Genomic DNA, 25,396 nt, shown 5'->3' on the forward strand with positions numbered 1-25,396 from the left:
GGTTATTACTAAAGACCATCAATAAGAATAGCAATAAAATATCACTTAAGGGAAATTTCCTACACATCCTAAAATAGATTAGAATATTCTCTGGAAATTGAAGTCATTTGCTTTTTGTTTTGCTTGGTGTTTTGTTCGTTTGTTCTGAATTGCAGACATTGAAATTTTGTTATAAACTGTGTTTATCAAATCTAATCCTCTAATCTATCTATTTGAATAAAACCTTGCAGCAGCAAGTTCCATGGCTTAATTTCATGTTGTATCATGGTTAATTGATCCTACATGCTTTGAATGTTAGGTTTATTTTTATTTCTTGATGTATTTTTTGTTGTTGCACAATAGGCAGGGCATAAAAGAATTCCATTAGTCTACATCTCCTATTTACATGTCAGTATTTACCCTATCTTTCCTTCTGGCTCTACCTCCTTCACCTTTTTCTTCCCTCTTTTATTTTCAAAATGAATAATCTGAGCTCTCATCTGGCCATCAATACCATGATGGTGTATTCTCCTCAGACATTTAAATGAATGCAGTCATTGGAACTTCCTACAATCTCTTCTCATCAGAATTTCAAATATCGGAGGCTTTCTCAGTTTCCACTTATTTGCGCCATGTCATTTCATCACATCCTCATGGCAACAAACAACAGAATAATGAATGGTAAGTTCCTGAAGAACTGAGTCATCACTATTGCTTATTAGTAACCTTTCTTATTTGAGCTCTTAGTTCTCCGATATTTATGAACAGGCTGAGACAGGGAAGTTTCCCAAATAAAATCCAGTTCTAGTTTCTTTCTTTTTCTTTTTTTTTTTTGATAGAGAGAGAGTGCATGTGTGCATGCTCCAGGAGGGGTCAGGGGGAGGGGCAGAGAGAGAGAGAGAATCTCAAGCAGGCTCCAAACCCAGCGCAGAGCCCAACTCAGGGCTTGATCCTGCGACCCTGAGATCAGGACCTGACCTTAAATCAAGAGTCTGGTGCTTAACCCAGGTTCATTAAGCCTTGATCAATTTCAGTGGCAAAGCTGAATGTAAATGATGTATAGGCATCACCTACTTCTCAGAAGTTTGCATTAAGCCACTCGGCTTTTATGAAAGACCTGCATTAGTAGCTGTTTTTGCTAACCAAAATAAATCCAAAGAAGATTTTCTTTTATGAAAAAAGGTAAAAAATGAAAACAGAATTCTGAGATTGTTTGCAGGAGTCACAGCCACTGTAGGGGCAGTGGACCCCCCCCTCCCAGCAGCAGGGAGAGGGGCCCCACCGGTTCCTTCCCCGGGAACCACACTGGGCACCTCAGCAGCAGCCCCAGCTGTGAACTGTATCTATGAGCCTCTGGGCTTTGTCTCCATTTATTTTGTGCATCTGTGTCCTAAGGTATCAGGAATGCCTAAGACAGGTTATTTTGGGATCAGGGAACACTCAAATATTTTTCCATATAAATTAACGTAATTGCTTCTTCACTTCAGGCCATCCCAGCTTACAAAATGATGGCAGGGGAAACCTGTATTTAGTTTTTCTATAACCTTTTATTTTCTCATCCTTTATCATCATGGTTCTGGTTCTCACTGGGCTCATTAAAACTATATTCTAGATGCATTCCTCTACTTGCAGTGTAATTTTAAGATCTCCACTTTAATTTTAATTAAATTTGTGAATTCAGTGACCTGGAAGGTAAACATAAATCCAATTCTGCCTTCATTAAAGATAGGTATATAATGAGCTAAAGGAAACTTCAGAGAACATTTAAATCTAAGTCTCCCATTTTACAACTTGAGAAAACTGGAACTCAGAAAGTTTGTGCTTTTTTAAAATAAGAAACATTTGGGGGATGCCTAGGTGGCTCAATCAGGTAGGCATCAGAATCTTGATTTCAGCTCAGGTCATGATCTCAGAGTTGGAAGATCCACCCCTGTGTTGGGCTCTGTGCTGGGCGTGGAGCCTGCTTGGGATTCTTTCTCTCCCTCTCCCTCTGCCCCTACCTCTCCCCCAAAAAAGAAACTTTTGGAACTATACCCCAGGATGCCTGGGATTTTTTTTTTTTCTCATTGAACTGTAATTTCTTCCTGAGTACTTCTGGCTTTTCTGCAAGCATCCCCCATTGCTTCCTCTGAGACTTATTTTTAGTCAGAAGTCAGAAGCTAATATGGCTGCCTTCTTGATTTATGCATGAATGTGCCCACCATAGATTTCTGCCTCATAGCTAGCAGCCCATCAGTTCTCATAAGAGCCTATGAGAAATAGAGAATCCCATATGATCTCATAGGAAACTAAAATAAACCAATCAACTCAGAGTTGTTTTCTCACCATTTTTGGAGTAATACTTTCCCAACCCATGCAAAACCTTAAAGAGGGGTGCCTTTCTGAGTGGAGGTGTCAAGCATATAGAGATTCTGGTCTTTAAAGAAAAAACTATGTGCAGGGTATATGAAACATAAAGAACATATTAAATGAGTATAAACTAATGCCAAATCTATACAGATAATGGAAATATTAAAAAATTTCTTTTATTATGGTAATTTTATGTCAAATTATGTTAATTATGGATAAAATATAAACAAAACTGAGAATAAAAACTAGGACCACTGATCCAGTTTGTGCAAAAAGTCACATTCAAAGAAAACACACATCCCATTCCATTTATTTAGGCTTCCTTAAAGAGACCATTCTAAAGATTTCACAAAGTATGCCACATAAAAGTCCCTCCTAGATCCTTTTTAGATATCTCTTTCCATCCCCAAACTTTCACTCAGAACAGCAGCTAACCATCCTTCCCTGTATCACAAATCCTCACCACAACTATGCCCCACTTTCCATTCACCCCTTCCACTTTTGCACAAGTCCACCCTATCCCCATCCATGCAACAACTAATGACAGGAGACCCACTTCTCCCCATCATGCAAAGTCCATGCACATCTTTTGGAAGTTCAGCTTTTCTCCCACTCTGACTACATTTCATGAGACTATCATCCCCTTTGTTCTGGTGAAAGGGAGTAACATTCTGTGGGGTGTGTGTACCTGTGTGAGAGAGAGAGGAATGAAAAGAAAATAAGGCCAGATGCTAAAAGATTTAAACAACATAGTCATCAGAGTAAATCTTACATATCTCTATGAACTCTATACCCTGATACTGGAGAATACACTCATCTCAAATACCCATGGCTTATTCACAGAAATTGATCATATACTGCGTCACAAAGAAAGCACCCATCAATAACTTCAATAAGGGAAAATACTACAAACACCACCTTCTGATCACATTGCAACAAAACAGAGTTTACTAACAAAAACAAAGCACAAAAGACCCTAACACATGGATAGTTAAAATCCTCCTATTCACTCCTGGGTGAAAGGGAAAATTGAAACTAAAATTACACACACAAAAAAATTAATGACAATGGTTTCCAGTTCTAGTCAAAATAGGAAAAACATACCCCACCCTACTTTTCCCAAAAATTACAACTAAAATCCCTGGACAAAAGCCATATAGGAACTATGAGAAGACTCTGAAAGGAGAAAGAAAGAAAGATGGAAAAATGCCTAGGAACCTCAGGACTGGAGGATCAACTTAGTGTTAAATTTGCTGGGTTTGTATCGTCCTATACATCCCAGCCTGAGTTCTATACTCTGGAACTCCTAACAGGGACAGGAAAAAAGTCTTCAAGGAAAGCCTGTTCTCTCTAACCAGAGGTCTAGGAAGAGGGTAGCCCTTCAGGACAGAGCCTTTTAGACTCTACCCACCCAATTATAGGCAGATGTCATGAAAAAGCAACACCCCTAACTGCCCCCTCCCCCCCTGCCACACCACGGTCTAGTTGCTGCAGAGACAGTGGAGTGAAACCATGGTGAATATCCCCACCCTATACCAAGCAAACAGTGTCACATGCCTGGCCACTGGTGGTGGCTGCAGACACAGACAAGAGAACCCCACTCCTTCCCACTTGCCCTGAGAACACAGTCTGTGAGGTGGGATCTTGTCAACTATAACCACCCCAAAGGAAGTAAAATGAAGAATACAATAACCAGCAAACAAGTAGTCCCCCCTCCTCCTCCCAACTAGAGAGTTGGAGGCAGGAGATGGAAAAAATGATCCTTTAAATTTGTATATGAAGTCTCAGGCACACCCTTGTTCCACTCATCTGTGACTGAACAGAATCAATAAAACAAATACTCTGAGAAGTGAATTACAGTGCAGTTCCATGCAGGCCGCTGGATAATGCAAAAGTGGGGCAGACCAGAATAGCACTGCAAAGTTGGACAACTAAATTGACATTAAAATCACAGCCCACCAAAGTGAGCCAGAATGTACTCTGTGATCATAAATGTTTTAAAAACTACTAAAAGAGAAGATTTAAATGGAACCAGAGTCTCATTACATAATACTCAAAATGTTTAGGTCACAATACAAAATTAGTCATCTTACCAAAAACCAGGAAAATCTCAAATCACATGACAAAAGATGATCAACAGATTTCAATATCAAGATGATATAGGTGTGGGAATTATCTAACAAGGATTTTAAAGCAGCTATTAGAAAATGCTGCAACTAGCAATTTCCAACACTTTTGTAAGAAAGAGAAAATAAATAAATAAATAAGTGGATGTAGATACACTGGAAAATCTAGATGAACTGGATAATTTCCTAAAGAACTACAGATTACTAAAACTAGATAAGAGCTGAGAAGCTTAAACAGGCCGATTTCCATTGGAGAAATAGCATTATTAAGGAACTACTCCACAAAAAAGTATCAGGTACAGATAGTTTAACAGTAGAATTCGACCAAACTTCCAAAGACCAGATAGTCCCAGTGCTCATTATTCTAGAACATTGAAAATAAAGGAAACTTCCCAATTCCTTCTATGAAGCAATTGTAACACTGATACCTAAACCAGATGAAGACAGTAGGGCAGGGAGGGGACACATATCACTCATGAATATTGATGCAAAAATTCTAAGCAAAATATTAACAAATAGAATCCAATACCACATTAAGAAAACAATACATCAATACCTTGTGGGATTTATTATAGAAAGGCAAGGTTAGTTCAATATTAGTAACTTTATTACTATAATATGCCATATTAATAAATCTAAGGAAAAATATCCTGATTATCTCAACATATGATGAAAAAGCCACTGACAAAACTCAATACCCATTTGTGATAAAAAAATTTCTAATGCTCAAGAAAAAAAGGGTGCTCACTTTCTCTGTTATTACTCATCATTGCACTGAAGGTATTAGTAAATTCACTTAGATAAGAGAACTCAGTCAGAAGAATAAGAGTAGATCGAAAAAAATAAGTTAAATTACCTGTATTTTTAGATGTTGTAATAGTATACCTGGAAAGCCACAGATAATCAGTGATAAAAGCAAATCAAACAATAAAAGAAATTCAAAGAAGTAGCAGGCATAAAAGAAACATACAAGTCTATAGTTGCACCCAAATACCTACAGACAATTAGAATATGAGAAAGGCAGCATCTCAAATCAATGGAATAAAGATGGATATTTAAATAAACAACTCTGGGACAATTGGGTAGTCATTTAGAAAAAGATAAAATTAGATCTATAGGGCGCCTGGGTGGCTCAGATGGTTAAGCGTCTGCCTTCGGCTCAGGTCATGATCTCAGGGTCCTGGGATCGAGTCCCGCATCAGGCTCCCTGCTCCTTGGGAGCCTGCTTCTCCCTCTGCCTTTCTCTCTCGCTCTGTCTCTCATGAATAAAAAAAAAAAAAAAATCTTTAAAAAAAAAAATTAGATCTATATCTCACCCCATACATAGGAATAAACTCCAAATGGATTAGGGAATCTAAATGTAAGAAATTGAATCATGGAAGTACTAGAAAAAAAATATTGGTCAATTTCTAACTTCTGTGAAGAAAAAGGCTTTCTAATGATGACCCAAAATCCAGAGACAGTAAAAGAAAACATTAATATATTTGACTAAAAAATAAAAATAAAAACTAATGCATGTCAGAAAATACTGAAAACCAAGTTAAGCTGAAAAATTAACAATATACACCATAGACAAAAGGCCTACTTTTAACACATAAAGAACTCTTAAATGTGAAGGGCAAAGGACCAAAAACTTGATAGAAAAATGTAGACAAGACATGAACAGACAATTCACATATACAAAAAAAAATTTTTTTAATAGACTTTACCTTTTAAAGCAATTTTAGGTTTACAACAAAACTGAGTGGAAGGTCGAGATTTCCCGTATATACCCTGCCCTCATTCATCTCAGATAATCAAGATCCCCCACCTGAGTCGTACATTTGTTACAACTGATGAACCTAAAATGACACATCATTATCACCCAATGTTTATAGTGTATATTAGAGTTCACTCTTGCTATTGTATATTGTATGGGTTTGGACAAATGTATAATGACATGTAGCCACCATTATATAGAATTACAGAGTAGTTTTGCCCCCCTAAAAATCCTCTGTGCTCTGCCTACTCATTCCTCCTCTCTTCCCCACTCCTATTTTAAATTTTATGCAATTAGAAATATGTGATTTCCTCTACTGCTCTTATGTTTAGAAACCCTTTGCTCTGAGATCCAATACCTAATTACCCATGTCTTTTGCTAATTTGTTTTGTTTTGTTTCCTTCTATTATCCTTTGGTATAAAATGAAGATCTACATACTTAATAATAATAATAACCAATTATCCTACTAGTATCTCTTTAAACTCTCTTGCCTCCAAATATGTATGATTCCCATTCATCACAAGCTAAATTTCAACTATGTAAGTCTATTTCTGAGTTCAAGTCCATGCCACTCATTTGTCCGTTTATTTTTTGTCAGTTAAAACTGTTTAATAAAAGTGTATTTCAGTATTTGTTAAGGCAAGTCCTTCAAATTGCTCTTCACTTTCAAAACATTCTTGACTATTTTCATTCATTTAAATTTTCTACAGAATTTTAGATTTATTTTTCAAGAAAAACATCCCAGTACAAAGTATAGTAGAATTAATTTCTGTAATTTAAAAAATATATTGAGTCACGCATTCCTTAAGGAGAATACCCTTGGTTCTTAGATACAGCCACTCCTGGAAGACTAGTCTGAGGGTTCCTTAGGACACTTCCATCAGCAGCTTGGGAGAAGCAGGAAAGAGCATACATGGGATGTATAAAGAGACAGGGACAGTCAGAATTCCAACAAGCAGAGACCTGGCTTCCTTCAAAGGGCCAAACTATTCAGTCACCCCATATTTATTTGAATATAGACAGAAAACAAATTTGGCTTTGTGAAACCTCCAAACACAGTGTGTGTCATTGGGGTACGAGCTACAGAAGAATAGAGGAAGCATCTTCTTAGATTAGCTAATCAAATCCCATCTGCATTCACTACAGAAGAACAGAGGCAGCATCTTCTTAGATTGGTTAACCAAATCCCATCTGCATTCACATTACTCTACTGCAGATATTGGGACCAAGGCTGCAAGTGATTGAGAAAAATTTATCCAAATGTATCAGATCATCCATCACTCAACAGAATCCAAGTCTTGGGAGAATTTTCTTTTACCCTGAAGGTTGGTTAAGTTTCACTCTTGGGCCTGCCTTCAATTCAGTTCATACCACATAAATGGCATGCAGTTTCTGCTTTCATAACTTGGGAAATACTACACAACTGTAATTGTATTGTAATGCAATTCTTTATAGTGACCCATTTAGAAACACAGGTCAAACTTGTTCTTTTCTGGGTTCCTTGGCCTGGAATATGTTCCCAAGTCATGGAATTCTCAAAGCATGGCATGGTGAGATGACAGGATTTAAGTCACCAAAAATTAGTCCTTCATTTAGTAAAATAACTTAGGGCATGTTCAAAGGACATGATCTTTAACAAAGGGAAGCAGACAGTCTTCTTTGCCCAATGGCCACTAATTTCTGCTTCACTGAACCCAAATCAAAGGTATCACCACAACCTGCAACTCACCTACATTACGATTCTTTAACCCCAAACCTCTTTCTCTATTATTTAAAGTGCTCTACATAAATGCTTTATATTCCCATAATACCTTAACATCCCATAGCACCTTAAAATTTGGACAAGTAGTCATCCTTTAGGTTAAACATCTGATGAATTTGAACATTACCAAATTTAGCTCTGGCTGTGATTTCACCAGGATTATTTTTAAATAAAATAAGCTTTTTTTAGACCCACTCATAAATTTAAAGTGGATTATTTACCAATTTTTAAAATATTAAAAATTAGACCATCCCAAACATAAAATCATTTCAGGTTGAAAATTTTTAAATATTTAATAACAACAGAAAGCCTATAGTTCAGTTTATTCTAGTGACCAGATTACTTTCTGGAAGATGTCTTAGTTGTTTCCACTTTTCAGCATATTATTTATGCTTATTCAAAAAAAAAATAAGCAGCAAGAAAGTTTGAAGCACAAAGCTGCATGCAGAAGACATAGATTTCAACAACTTTCTGTAGGAGTTCAGTAAAATTACATCAACATTTTGATAATAAAATTAGCAGAGATTTGTGTGATATTCATTAGGATGCTCAGGCTCCTTCTAGAGCTGGATTTTCATCCATCCTTCCACTCCTTTCCACAATTAAAAAGCGAGTCTGTCACTAACCAATCACATCCCCCAAGGTTGTAGCTAGACCACAGTAAGCAGGGCCCTCTCCCCTTTGTTTCTGATGGAATCTAAAAATAAGGATATGACCTAACCTCAAACACATATCATCAACCTAATTCACGATTATCTGCTGATATTATAGGCATGAGAGGAATTCAATGTTTATTTTAAAGTGTTATTATATTTATATAGTTCTTGTTTTATGATCAAACATGTGATGATTGAGAAATAAAAATTAATCTAAAATGTGCCACTGAATGTAGTGAAATACCTCATCATGTTAAATGATTCTTCTCTTCCTGAATATTCATACATGGAGAGGCAAAGATTAATAATGCCCTTATTTTATGTATCTATTTTAAAAAGGTGTTCATAGCACCTGCTTGTAAAGAGAACAGATGCTCAAAACCACAGAACAAGTGAGTGTCAAGTGTATCAACAAAACTCAGACCTCTAAGTCTCCTGCACTTGCCCCTGCTCCTCGGACATCTTCAGAGGTGGATGAAAGCCTGCTGGGGTCCATACCACACCCTCAGTTTCCTCTGCTGGTTCCTTCTGTTTGCTTTGTGCTCTAAATGCTAGTCCCACTTTTCCCACTCTCTCTCCAGAAGATCTCACCCACCCCCATTACTTCTATGGTCACCCACCACTGGCGACTCCCAAAGTTGCATCTCCAGACCCAAGATCTCCTTTAATTCCTATATTCCAAAGTCTAGTAGACATCACCCAAGAATCTCAAACTTCTCACCTTCAAATCTGCCCTCATGATCTTTCCCCAAACCTGCTCTTCCTTTCTAGCCTTCCCCATCTCAATAACTCCGATCAGCCCAGTTTTTCAGTACAAAATTTTGAGGGTGACCTTTGATTTCTCCATCTCTCCCATACTTATGTAATCCATTGCCAAGTGCTACTGATTCCTCCTCCAAAATATATCTCAGGTCTGTCCGCTTCTCATCATCTCTTCATGGACTACCTTCATCCAAATCACCATCATTTCTCATCTGAACTCTGGCAATAGCTCCTCATTGCCCTCACCTCTTCCACTCTTGCCCTCTCCAATCTGATCTCTAACATCATCCAGGACAGTTGTCTTCACACATGGGTGGATCATGTTACTTCCCTGCTGAGAGCCCTTCAAAGACTTTCCTTTGTTCTTGATCTTGCCTACAAGACCCGTGGCCATGATCTGGCCATGCCCACTGCCCACCTCTTCGCCAACACTCTGCTTCTCACTCCTGTAGTGGGTTGAATTGTATTCCTTCCCCAAAAAGATATACCCATCTCTTAACCCCCCGTACAGGTGAATATGATCTTAAATGGAAATAGGGTCTTTGTAGACTTGATTAAGGATCTCAAGATGCAATTATTCTGAATTACCCAGGTATACCCTAAATCCAATGACTGATGCCCTTATAAGACACAGGAGAGTGATATTTCAGCCACAGAGACTCAGGCGGAGATGGCAAGTGGAGAGATAGGAATTGTGCTTCTACAAGGCAAAGAAGTCTAGAGCCACCAGAAGTTGGAAGAGGCAAGCCAGGATTTTCCCTAGAGTCTCCAGAGTTAAGTGTGGGCCTTGCTGACTCTTTGATTTCAGAATTCTGATCCTCAGAACTGTAAGAGAATACATTTGTGTTGCCTTAATTAAGCCACAAAGTTTGTGGTGGTTTGTTACAGCAGCTCTAGGAACCTAATGCACTCCCTAAGATCCAATACAGTGGTATTTCAATTATTTAAAAGAGTTAGCTTTTTCCTCCTTAAAGATTTCTTACAGGTTTCCATCACCAGGAATGAAATATCTGGCATAAATACCACTTCAACAAAGAGGCTTCCTCAACATCTGATCCAAATTCGGCCCTCCTTCCTATACTCAGAGACCTTCCCTTTAGTATTTATAAGAGCTTACAATTGTGTATCTATGTATTTGTTGAATGTCTGTCTCTCCTTTACACTGGGTTCCATGAAGGCAATGTCTGTGTTTGTTGTCTCACCACAATATCCTAGTGGACACTAAAAATTGTCCTTCAATAAATGAAATTACAGAAATAAAAAAGGACTAAACAATCTCTTTTTGTTGGTGAGTATTCTGAGAAGTGGCTTTTCCCATGTTGAGTCAGTTGAAATCCAGCAACCATATTAAAGTTAAATTTTAACTGACTATTGATAAAATGAATTATATTCCACAGATATGGGATTAATTAAATTAAGCCAATATAAAATTTGAGATGAAAATGCCATTACAAGGGAAAAGACTTCCTATTCAATATTTGATCTTCTGGAGAACAAGCATGACTGCTTGCATGCACCAACCGCCACGTGCACTGGCTGAGACAGGCAACATATACAATTCAAAACCATGCCAATGAAAACCATGCGAATCAGATCCTTGGCACATGCAGCTTTTCATGAATGTGCCTGAAGCTAGGATCCTTAATGTATACAATCTTGTCCCATTTCCTTTCAGCCCATAAACTAGATGTGTAGGAGGCCACTGTGTCTCCTACCACTTGATACACATACTAATGCACATAACAATCTATAAGTCCGATTCAGTAATAGTCTTGGGCAGGTATGATCTGAATCAAGATACAAGGACTATACCACCAAAGATGAGAGAAAAAACTCACGATCTTATTTCAGAAGGAAACTCCATGAACATTTTGGCATTGTGCACAAAGCGAAAGAATAATAATAATGATAACAGAACTTATTTTAAGAAGGTTGCCCATTCAAATCCTTCATCTAGTGGCTTTTTCCCCCTCCAGTCAGTAGTTCCATTCATCTACTCGTTCATCCCACAAATTTGCATCGAGAGCCTACTAGATGTTGGGCCTTGTGCCATACTGTGGGGATACTGTGGTAGGTAAATTTAAAACAACCCTGTCCCCGCCTTCAATGGGCCCAAAGTTTGGAAAGGAGACCCTTTATGAACAATTACAAGGCAGAATGAAAAGTGCCACAGGGCGGTGCTGTCTGAACAACCAGGAAATAGAGTTCATGGAGAACTAGAGGGAGCAGAGAAACTTACCAGAGATAAACTAGAATTGATCAGGCCTACAGGGGCAGAAAGGAGGCCAAGCCACACACACAAGGGCTCAGGGACAGTAGAGAACAAGGCAGCCCTTCATGTGACCGGCGGAGCTAGTGGTCAAAGGCAGAAAGAAAACAAACAGACTAGGGGGTAAAAAAAGAAGTGAAAAGCTAGTAATGAAATAAAAAGGAAACCAGGACTTTAAAATAACCCATCCAGTTGTAGAAGGAAAAAGATACATATGCCCAGAGAGGCCTGAGTGCTCTCCCTTAGGTCTCTGTGTCATGGTTCTGTACGAAGGAAAACATATTGTTTCCTAGCCATCAATTTTAGTGGGCAAGAGTCAGTAATGTTCATATTACCTAGAACACTGCTTTCCAAACTGCAGATTACAATCCACTGGGGGAAATGAAATACGTTTAGTGCATGGACATCAGCATTTAAAAAAAAAAAAAAATGAGGGGCGCCTGAGTGGCTCAGGCTTAGTTAAGCGTCCGACTCTTGATTATGGCTGAGGTCATGATCCCAGGGTCATGAGAGTGAGCCCCGCGTGCCGGGCTCCACGCTCAGCAGGGAGTTTGCTTGAGATTCTCTCTCCCATTGCCCCTTCCCCCATCTTTCTATCCTTCCCAAAATAAATAAAATCTTTTTAAAAACTGAAATACAGTAGTATATGATAAGATAGAATAGGATAGGACACACGAGAACAGACAAAGAGAATAAAATAGATCATAGAGCACTGCTCACAGTAAGGGCAAGTATTATTTCATGTGCGCACACGCATGTGATCGACAACAATTGCTTGACAGCCACTGACCAAGAAGTGGGTCTACACTCAGTGATGATTCTAATCAAGTCTTGAAACCTTTGAAATCTTTCTTACATATTTAGGGCTTAATACTAAAACTCGGGGACCCTGGCCACCAGGCAAAGTTCTTGCTCTTTGCTGTTAAGGGAACTTGCACACTGTGGGGATGCCTTTGAAGAGCTGGGCTTTGTGCCAAAGCAGGGAGTGGGAGCCTCACAGTGGCTGTTCATGTCGGTGAGAAGGGTGAGGAGCTAGAACGGAGTGGGCCTGTCACCCACATGGGCACCAGGATTTCCACAAGAGTCTTCTTTATGTCACACATACCAAAAATCCAGATGACATGAGATCTGTTCATGTAAAGGGGCCCAGGCCCTAAAGAATCACTTTCCTATAACTGTCCCTGAAACATCTCTCCACAGTCAACCACTATCTCTCCAGGGGACAGATACAGAAGATTTGAGACTGGATAAAAATGGCCAAGTCACTGTTATTTAGAGCCAGTTTCTAAACAGTGATTATATTTCTGAGTGCTTCAGCGAAGCAGGAAGCATCTTTAAGAAAGCAGTTCATGACTTTTTGCTTCCCTTTATATTAACTAATCTGTTCAAGACAGTGAAAATGTGTTCACTATACAATTTAAGTCTCGTGTGCCACTTTTCACCAGCCAGGAAATGCACAAATATCAGAGGAAAAAGAACTAATCTCTGTGGATGGTGTCTGGCTCTGGGTGTGGCTAGGCAGTTAGGATCAGTCCTGGTCCTGATACTATTAAAAATTGCTGGGGCTCTATATCGGTGAACATTTTAAAGTCACACCAGTCGTGCCATTTGTTGTCTGCTATGTGGACCACAGAGTTGTACAAAGTGTGTGTGTGAAGGAGTGGGGGAAGGTGTGTTGAGAATGTAGCAGTGTGACACTTACACCAGATTTGAAGAAGCGGTTCCTAAAATATGCAGACAACACCCCCCCCCTGCCCGGTAAACCCACTTGTAGTTGAGGGATGGACAACAAACAGGAAAGGATCCCTCACAATCTAACACTTACCAGAAAGGCAAACTAGACTGTGAACTTGAAGGGGAGCTCTACTGATAGTTTGCTAAGTGTGGTGCCTAGTGTTTACGATTACATGAAAGACTAAGCATTGCACTGTAGCAGTTTAGACTGTTTCATCAGGAACTCCTGGGAGCAGAGGTTGGCAAACTTTTTCTGTAAGGGACTGGAGAGTAAATACTTTGGGTTTCTGAGCCATATGGCCATCTGTCACAACTCAATTTTTCAGCTGTAGCATGAAAGCAGACAGAGCAAGTAGGTAAACAAATGGACATGGCTGTGTTCCAGTAAAACTTTATTTACAAAATCAGGTGGCAAGCCTGTTTTGGACTGAGAGCTAAAGTTTGCCAACTCCACCCTAAAGCATTAAATGGCCCTCCGGAAATCAAAGATGAGATTAAGGACTCTGGCAAACCACACTTGATTCCTGACAGACCCCTATGCAACTTTATAACTAAACTTTATAACTAAAACTCTTACACCAACTAAATCTATAAAATCTCTTGATCCTCACAAGCATTGATACCACTATTTTATTATTATTCCTATTTTCCTATTTTTCAGCTGAAAATTAATTTCAAGTTACTCAATTACTTTTCCAAGGGTACACACGTTATAATAGATAGAACTTATACACAATCATTTGGCTCAATAAGAATCAGAAAATCCAGAATCTAAATTTTTGTTTTGTAGCTAACTAAATTTTCTGGACAAGAAAGATGAACTTCCTATGTTTCTAACTCTTAACATTGAACAGAAACTTTCAAAATGACAACGGTGACCAATGTGGGAAAAGGTAGAGAATTTGATAAAAGAAAGCCTTTTAATTCACTGTAATGCCAACTACAAAGAAATGAGAGTCCTTGTAAGTTTTTCCATTTCCTCACACCACACACACACACACACACACACACACACATACACACACTGAGTCCACCCAAGACTCTGGAAATGACTGGCAAAATCTAAAACGTAGGACAGGAATCTTGAAGGAAACCACAGTGCCAGGCCTAACTGCCTGAGATAATTAATGCCTTCTAATCTCACAGAATCTCCTTCACCAGCTCCTCAAAAAATACTGACCATGGAGGCAGGAACCTCTGTTTATCCTCCACCCTGATTTCAACTGGGATGCTGTGGAAGCCCATACCCACTTTGTCATATGAGACGAATGGTGTGTGCTTTTACAACCTGTAACAAGAGACAGGTCGGGATGGCTCTTAGACTGTGGTGTTGTCACTGGATCGCTCTGTGGGTCCTCTAGGGGTGGCTGGGAGCAAACCACTCATAAATCGGTTCTCTGTGCCCCATTGACAGAAATGGCCAGTCACCATCAAGGTGTAGGAAAATACACTCCCAACCACTTGGCTGAAACATTTCATGCACCGACCCCGCATATTGATTTTATGAGACCTGGCACACAGTAAAGTTCATAATCTGAGCCTGAACAGGCAGCAACATGTGTGAGAAAACAGCTCTCCTCTTTACTTTGTATCCCCTGAGGCATGCTCTCATTACATAACATCTTGTGCACAGAGAACAGTATCCTATTTTTAAACTTCAAAGGTTCATGTGTAAATATTTATCTCAATGAATACTGTCCCTATTTGTTTCCACCTTTGGTAATAGGTAAAAACCTACTGCATACTGGTCAACCATGACAACAGCCTTACATAGAGAACAGCATCCTTTTATTAGTGATGTGATACAATTCTTGCCCATAGTTGAATAAAGATTTTTAAAATTCTTCAAAGTGCCCATCTATTAAGCACCACTTGCCTCACTAACTCACCTTTATTTTTTTAAAGATTTTGTTTATTTGAGAGAGAAAGAGAGAGCGTGCGCGTAAAAGCAGGGGGAGCAGCAGAGGGAGAGGGAGAAGCAGGCTCTCCGCTGAGCAGAGAACCCAAAGCGAGGCTCGATCACAGGACCCTGGGATCATGACCTGAGCTGAAGGCAGACACTTAACCAACTGAGCCACCCAGACGCCCCACTAACTCACCTTTAAAATGATACTACTGCCAGTGAATTTTGTTCAGTCAACCCGCAAACTCCAGTGTCTGCCATGAAAACAGGCTAATTATATACCAAGGGGACTAGTAGAAAGAAACTTGGATCCTTCTTATCTTATCCCTGATTTTTGTCCCTATTCATGCCCCCTCCCACCCTTCTCACAGGGAAAGAAAAATTGAAAAAAAAGGTGGGGGGAGAAATGAGAAGAAAAGAAGCAGTAAAGAAAAAAGTGTTTTTCATCATTTCAGAAGCAGGGGGGGGAAAAAAAAAAACAAGAAGCCTCTAACTATGGCCTGAAGTGCCACCTCAATTCAACACTTCAGTTTAAACGCTGTGGGTGGGAGGAAATTCCTAAGGCATTTTTCCTGCCTCTCCCCCAGTAGTGCATGCCCTGTGATGGCTGGAGATACTTGGAAAGAGCTTTGGGGGAGCAGGAATGGCTGCAGGAAGCTTTCCAGGAGAAATGCTGCTCAAACTCCGTCTGACAGAAGTAAGGAGAGAAGCCAGTGAGGTTGACTGAGCTGGAGGGAAGGGCTCAGGTGCAGAGAATCACCATCCTTGGGGCTCCAGCCTCTCTCCGGACAGCCCTGATGACCAGCCGTATCCTTGTCTTTGCTCCTCTGGGGAACATTCTAAGACTATAGGGCTTGTCCCTACAAAACTTCACTGTGGAGCTCTTATCTCTTTGCCGGTGTTCCAGGCAGCATCACCCATGGCAACACAACCCGGGTCAGACAGGAAAACATAATCTGATTAGTTCTCAAAGAATAAAGGAGGAAATCAGTGTTTACTCTGGAGCAAACCCAGACCCCGTCTTCACTCATGAAACGTGAATAAAACAGCACACTTCCCTAGTTATGAAACTTAGGTTTCATTCCACCCCATGTAGATCTCTAAGCACTTTTCAGACAAATGAGAGACTTAATACCTCTTTTTTAAGAAAAACTTTCAGAACAGTTTTACTTCATCCCTGTTGAGGAATAAATGTTATTTTATTTATCAATATAAATATAAACTTCTCTACTAATATGTTAGTATTGGAAACCCTACCACAGACTTTGGATCAAAATCTTCCAGCTACAACTGTGATTAAATGCAAGGTTAGGGCCTAACAAATATAAACAGTCCTTTTCCTTCCTCTCCTCTGTGTCATGCCTAATAGGGGGCCCCGTGGGAAGCCCACACTCTAGTTTATCTTTATGAGCAAAAATATGAGCAGAGATGTCCAGGCTATACATTACTGTTGAACACAACATTTAAACCACAGAGATATTCTAAAAATTTTTTAAGATTTTTTTAATTTATTTATTTGACAGAGAGAGAGACAGCGAGAGAGGGAACACAAGCAGGGGGAGTGTGAGAGGGAGAAGCAGGCTTCCCGCCAAGCAGGGAGCCCGATGTGGGGCTCGATCCCAGGACCCTGGGATCATGACCTGAGCTGAAGGCAGACACTTAACGACTGAGCCACCCAGGCGCCCCATAAACCACAGAGATATTCTAAAGCTCAGCAGCACCAGCTTTGGATTTTTTTTTTCGGGGGCAGGGGAACTTTTGATTCTGAATTAAGTTTATCAAGTACGCCAAAGCACCTAACATTCCTAAAAACAACAACATCAAGCTCAAGCCTCTCGCCATTGTTGCTAAAGTTGCCAAATATCATTGATAATAATGAAAATATCACCAACAGGGAGTGTCTAACACCTAGAAGATTTGGAGGGGGGATTTTTATCATCCTGTATTATTGTTTCTAGCTTTTGTTTTGGATCTGGGAGCTGACATGCAACTTGTCATCAGGGTTTTAGATCATTTGCTGTTAAACAAACAAACAAAAAGGTAGAAAAGACTAGCTTGTAAATATCCATTCATTCATTCACACATTTATTTAGTACTGTTTTTACGCCCAGGGGATAGGAAGCCTGGATGCAAGCATTAAGTATGTTCGGTGTATAAATTATCTCTTATAAGCTTGGATTTATTCAGCAGTTGGTAGGCGTTTTTCACATACAGTAAAGAACAATGCTGATTTTCTTATATCTAATATGTTGGCCAATGTGATAGAGGCTGCCATCCACCGTCATTCTAATCTTAAAATCACTCTACAACCCTGTAGAGAATAGAGAGTGAATAGGGGAGTTTATGATGCCTCAGGGAAGCGTGGGAGACTCTGGTTTTCCAAGCAAGGCATTGTCTGACTGCCAGAAGCCCAGATGCTGGAGGCAAAGCTGCTACTCTGAAGGCAGATGAATGCTCACATAGACAGCCACTGGCATTGCCCATCCTTTTTAGGGTGTCTGAAAATACTCTATAATAACCCAGCATGCATAAGAATGCCACTTACCTCCTCCCACTGCAGTTCTGCCACCTGCACTGCTGGGCTCAGGTTCCTCCTGCCTCCTCCCTCCTCATCTCCGCCAAGGTCCAGGGAAAGTTCCCCAGAATCCCCACTGGCTCAGCCCTTGAAGGAGGGCCTAGCAACAACAGCAGCAGCGGTGACAGCAGTGCAAGAAGCCCCTCCCCTCTCCCAGACTGCTCTCCGAAGAAAATCATGGAAGGGACACCACTGAGGCACACCAAATAGGCTTCCCTGTCCAACTCAGGAAGGCACAGGGCGCCCCCTGCTCAGCGCCTTGGTGTCTGTCATTCAACCGACCACATTTAATCATGAGCAAGTAAACTAAACCAACCACAGAAAGAAAACATTCTAAAGACTCTCCTTTCACATTCCCATCTAAACTGTGTGTATTTGGACCTAGAGCAGGTTATCAGTTAAGAGCCAAGAATCAGAGCCAGCAGAATAGAACACAGGGAGGGTGAGAGGGTGAGACAGAGCCAAGAGGGGCCAAGCACCAGGTGCAAAACTTAGACAATCCTGTCCTCTGCCCAGGACTGACCGAATGCCTGGGCTTCAGCCATTCCCATGACAGTCGTTACGTAGAGTTCAAATGGTGTCCCTGAAGATGAAGTAACTCAAGTCCCAGATCTCAGGATAAGCTTGCAACACATGAACAGTTTTTGCCAATAATAGATGGCAACGTGCAACTCTGGAGAAATGCTAACAACGCAATACACAGCAGAGACCATATATTCGGAACCAAACATCAGGATACGTCTTCTGGGAAGTGCACTTCTGGTGGCAGAATAGAGAAGGGTGTGGTGTACTGGAAATTCCAGCTCCTCACTTTGTACCCACCTGACCTTTGGCAAGCTCTGTATGTCTTGCTTTGCTTGTTTGAAAAATGGGGAGAATTTTAGGAAATTTGTGGTTGAAAGGATTATAAGTAGCATATACAAAGTACTTAGTAGATAGCAGGCATTTAATAAATGTAGTTATTATTGTAATAACCTACTGAGACAGCCCTGGAAAATCCAGGATGTATGAGAGCTGATCCTATAAGATTCTTCTATTTACATATTACCTGTTACTCAAAGTCCACCTCAAATTCCCCATTTTCACCATCTTCCATATTTTCACGAGCCCATATTGATTTCTTTCTTTCTTGATAATAGGCTTTCATCATATACTTTACTAAATTTCCACTTTTTATACATAATTTTATGTTGTCACTTCTAAGTCACTCCTACAAGACATATTCCTGAGCACAGAAAGCAAGCCATACTGCCTTAAAATCCCAAAGATTTAATATACTGTAAGAAATCTGGTAAGCACTTGAAAAATATGTACTTAATTAATTGTGGTCCAAGTAGTATTTTGGTTGGCCATGACTATAAACACCCTTCATACACACCTGGACATCTCCTAAATTATCTTTCGGAAAAAGACTTTTCATTTTGCATTTCATCATGATCTGTATGTAAAATGAAAATCTCATCTACATCACAAAATTATTGTCACTTTGCCCTTGTTAAATACAGCCATGGCCCGTGACAGTGGAGCATAGAGATGTAGTGTCTGTGTGCTGAAATAAGGAGACTTCCCTGTTCATGTGAAATAAAACCAGCCAGTATCACTAATTTATAGAACCACTTCTATTCTCTATTTCCATTTATTTGGGTTGGGGATACTCAGTCTCCATCTTACTGGATGCCCTGGCCCATGGATTAACTGCCAGGGTAGAAAGGGTAAGAATGGTAGGCAGCATGGCATAACATAATAAGCTATCTGAAGGTCACTAGTCCTTTATAGAAACAACATCCCACGCATCCCCTCACCACACACACACACACACACACACACACCCCTTGGGATACAGGAAAATTAGACACATTGCCAAGGCTAGACTTAGAGTATAAGTACATCCCTTTTCCTCATCTCCTCCCATTCAAATGTTATGCAAATATATAAAGTAGTTCTACAAATCAGTAATAAAAGGAAAGACAATCCAGTAGAAAAATGTGCAAAAGATTCGAACAGGAACTTCTCAGACATTGCTAGTGGTAGTATAAAGTGGAAAAACTACTAAAACTGATTATAAGTCTGTGCATAAGCTGTTCCAGCCCTATATATGTACGCAACAGAAATGTGTACACATGTGTCAAATTAACTGCAAATTCAGCTTCTCTCGTAGTTTGCACCCTGTATTTTTTGTGCCAAATCTTGGAAATTTAAAGAATCTTACCTCCCAAATTCAGGTATATGCAAACAAAAGCTTGACTTTCAAGGCTATTATCTAGAAAATCCATTGAGGAACCTTAGCACTGCCCAATAGCATACTCTTTCCTCATGAAGGCAGTATACAAAGAAAACCTAGAAGATGGATATAAGACATCAAGGGGACAAGTAACCCTCAAATATTATCTCCAATTATAATGATACATTTAAAATTTAAAAAGCCAACTGAAAATATACAATAAGAAGGAATTATTTATATAAATCCTGCTATATCCTGTAAATGAATACTGTGCTGTTCTTAAGAATTATTTAACATAGGGGCACCTGGGTGGCTCAGTCGTTAAGCATCTGCCTTCAGCTCAGGTCATGATCCCAGGGTCCTGGGATCGAGCCCCGCATCGGGCTCCCTGCTCCGTGGGAAGCCTGCTTCTCCCTCCCCCACTTCCCCTGCTTGTGTTCCCTCTCTCACTGTGTCTCTCCCTGTCAAATAAAAAAAATCTTTAAAAAAAAAAAAAGAATTACTTAACATAGTAAGTACACAAATTAAGTTTAACATGACATATGCAATATGATCCTTTTTAAAATAGAAATTTAAATATATATATATGAAAATTCTGAAGGATATTGGCATAATCTTAACAAAGGTTAGAGTTAAGGGAAGAATTAATGAGTTTTTTTCTTTATGATTACCTATAATTTCTAATGTTTCTACCACTGGATAAATTTTTATAAATACAATGTCTCTTTACATTTTCAATGGATTTAAGAGGGTAGATCCTATTCCATTAATTACTGTTGAAATTTGCTTCCATTATTTTTTTCAGAGCATAGTTTCTCACTTTAAAAATATCCAAAGTGGGGTCTAGAGAGGTCCAGTTGGGGAATTTAATAATTTAATTATACATCAGTAAAAAAAACTTTATCTGAACTAGTCAATAAGTAGTAGATGTACAGTATATGCATATTCCACTCTCTTATCCACACTCCATTGTAAGTACTACGGAGTCATATAAGAATGAAAAATAAGGCCAAGAGTATAACGATTTGGCCAAATGGATAACAGAGTGAGTAATGGAGAGCAGAAAAAACACTAAACTTTGTGGGCAAAGTTTGAGGAGATACAAGATTTGCATTGTCTTCAAAAACTCTCCTCAAAGGTATTTATTAACTACAATGGTATAAAAAAGTAACTTTACAATGGAGAAACCTAGCAATCATCACATTATCCAAGTGATCGAGGTAAACGTCACCAGCAGTAAGACATATCAATATCATGAACACCCAGATGTGGTGCACAGACAAGGACACAGCATCATTCTTCTGGTTTTCTTGCCCAAAATACATCATCTCACTCCAATTAGGAGAATACATTGGACAGATCCAAACTAATGGACATTCTGTAAATTAATGGATCAATAAAAACTGTCAAGGTCACAAAACACCAAGAAAAACCAAGGAACTTTCACAGACTGGAGGAGACTAAGAAAAAATAGTAACTAAATGTAAGGTGAAACCCTGAAGAGTATGGTCCCAGAACAGAAAAAGGACATTAGTGGAAAAAATGGGTAAAATTCAAATAAGGTTTGTAGTTTAGTCAATAAGCCTGTACCAATGTCAATTTTTTATTCGTGATCTCTCTACTAAGGTAATGTAAAATGTTAACATTACGGGAAATGGAGTGAGGGATATAAGGCAAATCTTTGTAATATATTTGCAACTTTTCTATAACGCTAACATTTGTTCAAAACAAAAAGGAAAATGAAATCCTTACAACATGAAAAAAAGAAAAGAAAATCTCAAATATTGTTGAGTCCTGATTATAGGCCAGATACTCTTGTAGTCATTATCATGAATAAGGCAGCCAAATTCCCTACTATCTGATTTATATTCCTTTTGTAGCTACTATATACATTGAACAAATAGGACAAATGGAACTATTAAATACAAACTGACAGAAATTTAATGAGTATAAATGTAATAAATATTTATATTGCCTGACTGAAATAGCCCATAAACTACTTTACCAGTAGGATACAAGACAAGATTTACAAATTAAATGCTGTACATCTACCACACCCTCCGCTCCCTCCCACCACCATGTCTGCCATCTAGTGATGGGATGGGGAGCTGCAGCAACACATCTACAGCCCTTAAGCAAATGTCAGTCAGCTCAGTGTTTAGGGATTACCCAGTTTAAGAGGAGCTGTGGCAGAAGCAGAGGTAGAACCCAGGCCTCTACATTGCCAATCTAACCCTCCCTCCAACTTTCACAAAAGTACCAAGTACCGTTATAACAATGGTGCAGAGGACAGAACACAGACTCTGAAGTCAAGCTGCTTGGGCTCAAATCTTGACTCTACTACCAACAGTGGGACTTTAGGCAGGTTACTGACATTCTCTAAGTCTCAGGCCAAGTGACCGAGTGTCATCACATACACTTGTGGAGATCAAACTGGTAAAATACTTAAAATGGTGCCTGGCATATAGTAATGCCTCAATAAATGTTAGTTCTCATTGCCATTGTTGTCATCATGGTCTCCCACAAGCACAGATTATGTTTTATATGCATCTCATGTTATTGTCTCACCCATCAGGAAGAACCCAAGACACACTGGTTAACAAAGAGGTTGTAACTTAGTGTAAAAGCTGAATAAAATTTAGCTGTAATTGGAAAATCTGGTTACATTATATAACACGATGACACTTCGTTTTGGAGATGCCAGAAGACTCTTGACCATCCTTAACAATTTTAGTTAATCTGAGTGGTATCCTAACAAGCTGGCAACCACTAAACTGTTCAGCTCCCAATGTATCAACACCTCGAACTCAGTTAGACAGGTTGGACTTTCTCTTCCACTTGTGAGCATCATTGCAGTGGGTCAGCTGACCTAAGTGGTCACTGACTCTCCTAAACTGTGGCTTAGATGTTCTGGGGAAACCAGCTCAACACAAGGTGTATCTTAAACCATCTCATGTGGGAGTATATAGGCTCTTTCATCTTCTTTATCAGAAGAGATTGTGAATGCAGAAACAAAACGTTTTTCCACATTGTAGCCTGGGGTCACTTTCATTTAACTATAGAACAATCCTATTAGAATTGTCAGATGAGCTCTGGGCCAAGTTCACGGCATTAGTCCCCATCTAGCATGTATCACTCAGACCAATGAATGCTGAACATAGTAGACACTCAGAACATTGAAGTATTTAAGGAATTAATTCCTTAACTGATTCAACTGATATCTATTGAGCAACTATTATGCTCTAGGCCTTATTGGCACTGAGACAACCAAAAAAGATTAAAAAAAAAAACAAAAAACGGCCCTTATGACGTTCACATACTAGAGGAGAGAGACTGTCAATAAACAAAATAAATAAAATATATGAGAGTGGTAAGTGCTAAGGAGAAAAGCAAAATAGAGAAGAGGGACTGCGAGTGTGTAATGAGGTTGCAAGTTAGAAGTCTGGAGGATGACATCTGGAAGTGAAGACTAGGAATGTGGCCAGGGTCCCAAATGGACCTGTGGCCCACACAGGAATTTGGGTGGCATGGACATGTACGAAGAAGTAAGTGATGAGGGAGCCCACTGGAGCCTATCTGCATGAGGAACCAGGGAGCATCCTGGAAAGAATTCATGTTCAGGAGGAGAGTTGGGGTGTCCATGACCCAAGGACGGTGGCTCAGGTTCTGAGATAAAGGGCAATTGTACAAGCAGCCCACCTGTATGCTCAGGTCATGTTCCCTCATACCTGAGTCCGAGCCCCAGGGCAGAAAAGCTTCATGGGACAGTTCAAATAGCCTCTGCATCATCCTTGAACAAGACTGGGAGAGCAACACAGCCCTGCTTGGGAATGATGACGGGATACAGCAGACAGGTAGCAAGAGTTTTTCGACCCCAGCTTCCACTGCAAGCACTGCATTGTCTCCTCACACCAAATTCTTGAGCCCACTGGGGCAGAAGTAGCAGATCCAGGAACTCAAGGACACTTGATCCAATGCAGTTCTGGACACAACACCAACAGAGGGTAGCACTTTCGCGGACCTGTTGGTGACATCACAGGTGGCTTCTGGGGCACCAAAGAGGGGAGCAGATTCCACACTGATCCAACCACAAGGAAGGGAATAGTGGGGAATCTCAGTGAGGATTTGGGGCACTATGGAAGCAAGGGGCGGGATTCTGAAGGACCCACAACAACCAGTGAGATCAAGTGCAGAAAGAGTCTGTTAGTCCAGTGTACGCTCTACAAGACCTTACAAAGATTTCATTAACAGAAAGGAGTATTTAAAAAAAAAAAAAAATTCCATAGATCACATGCAGAACCTGGAAACCCTGCCAAATCCCAGTCTGGTAAATGTCAGCCAACAACCTTATTACCTCTTAACACACAGTCTTTTCCACGTTGATAGTCAAAGATGCTTGGGGACTAGACCGGGGAATTCTTGGCATGGACATCTCAGAGCTTTTGTGGGTGGGTGACTCTGACTCACGTCCACATTACTGGACAATTCCATCACCCAGTTTAGCATCTCAATGGCACCTTCACTATCACACCTAAATTGTCAAAGATGCTATCTACATATAACCAAAATAAACCATGAGCAGTCATTCTGTCTACACCTCTAAACTCTTCTAGTTCTGCCAAAATGATTATTAACATGGAAAATGCTCCTTTGTGATGTATTTTATGTAGCTTGTAATGCATCTTTCTCACTATAAAGATGGCCATTTGGAAGCCCAAGTGATGTTTCCAGAATGCTAATCTGATCAAGTCATTTTCCTCAGAAGAAAGTCCTCATTCCCTGAAATGGCTACAGGGCTCCCCACTTGGAGACCCCCCACCCATAACTCCATCCTCATCACTTGTCCTTGCCTGTAACAGCCTTCTCACAGTGCCCAGCACCCAGGTGTCATTATTGTTCTGAAGTCTGTCTTCTCTGTTCATGAAGACAAGTATTGCGACTCTTTTGGTATTGGTTATATATACATACGGTTTAACATGAGGCCTAGAATTTAGTAGATGCTCAAGAAATATTTCTTCAAGAAATGAACCAAGTATCAATGAATAATGAAATGACAAAAATCTTTTAAAGTGACTCACTCTTGGGCAGCAAATCTGGTGTTGACTGGAGGTATATGTGCCTTTTTGGGTCTGGTTGAGGGTAGGCTGGGTGCCCCCGTTGAGCTCTGCTTTCTCTACTGACACAAAGAAGAAACAAGTGCCACCAATGGAAAGAAATAAAAGGAGAAGCTTCTCCCAGAATAAGACATATAAGGAGGGGGGAAAGATGGTGGAGGAGTAGGGGACCCTATTTCAACTGGT

At 39.9% G+C, this 25,396-nt stretch overlaps 1 protein-coding gene across 1 annotated transcript in view; it reads right to left on the bottom strand.

Moving 5' to 3' along the window:
• The window catches only part of SERPINB7 (serpin family B member 7), a 55,901-nt gene extending 37,757 nt beyond the window's left edge, over positions 1 to 18,144 (bottom strand). The window contains exon 1 of the mRNA XM_081800939.1: positions 17,846 to 18,144. The gene's annotated coding sequence lies outside the window, so the exon portion shown is untranslated. The remainder of the gene's footprint in view (positions 1 to 17,845) is intronic.
• Between the last annotated feature and the right edge of the window lie 7,252 nt (positions 18,145 to 25,396).

Source organism: Leptonychotes weddellii, chromosome 13, assembly GCF_054177405.1.
Source record: "Leptonychotes weddellii isolate Sample4059 chromosome 13, ASM5417740v2, whole genome shotgun sequence".
NCBI lineage: Eukaryota > Metazoa > Chordata > Mammalia > Carnivora > Phocidae > Leptonychotes > Leptonychotes weddellii.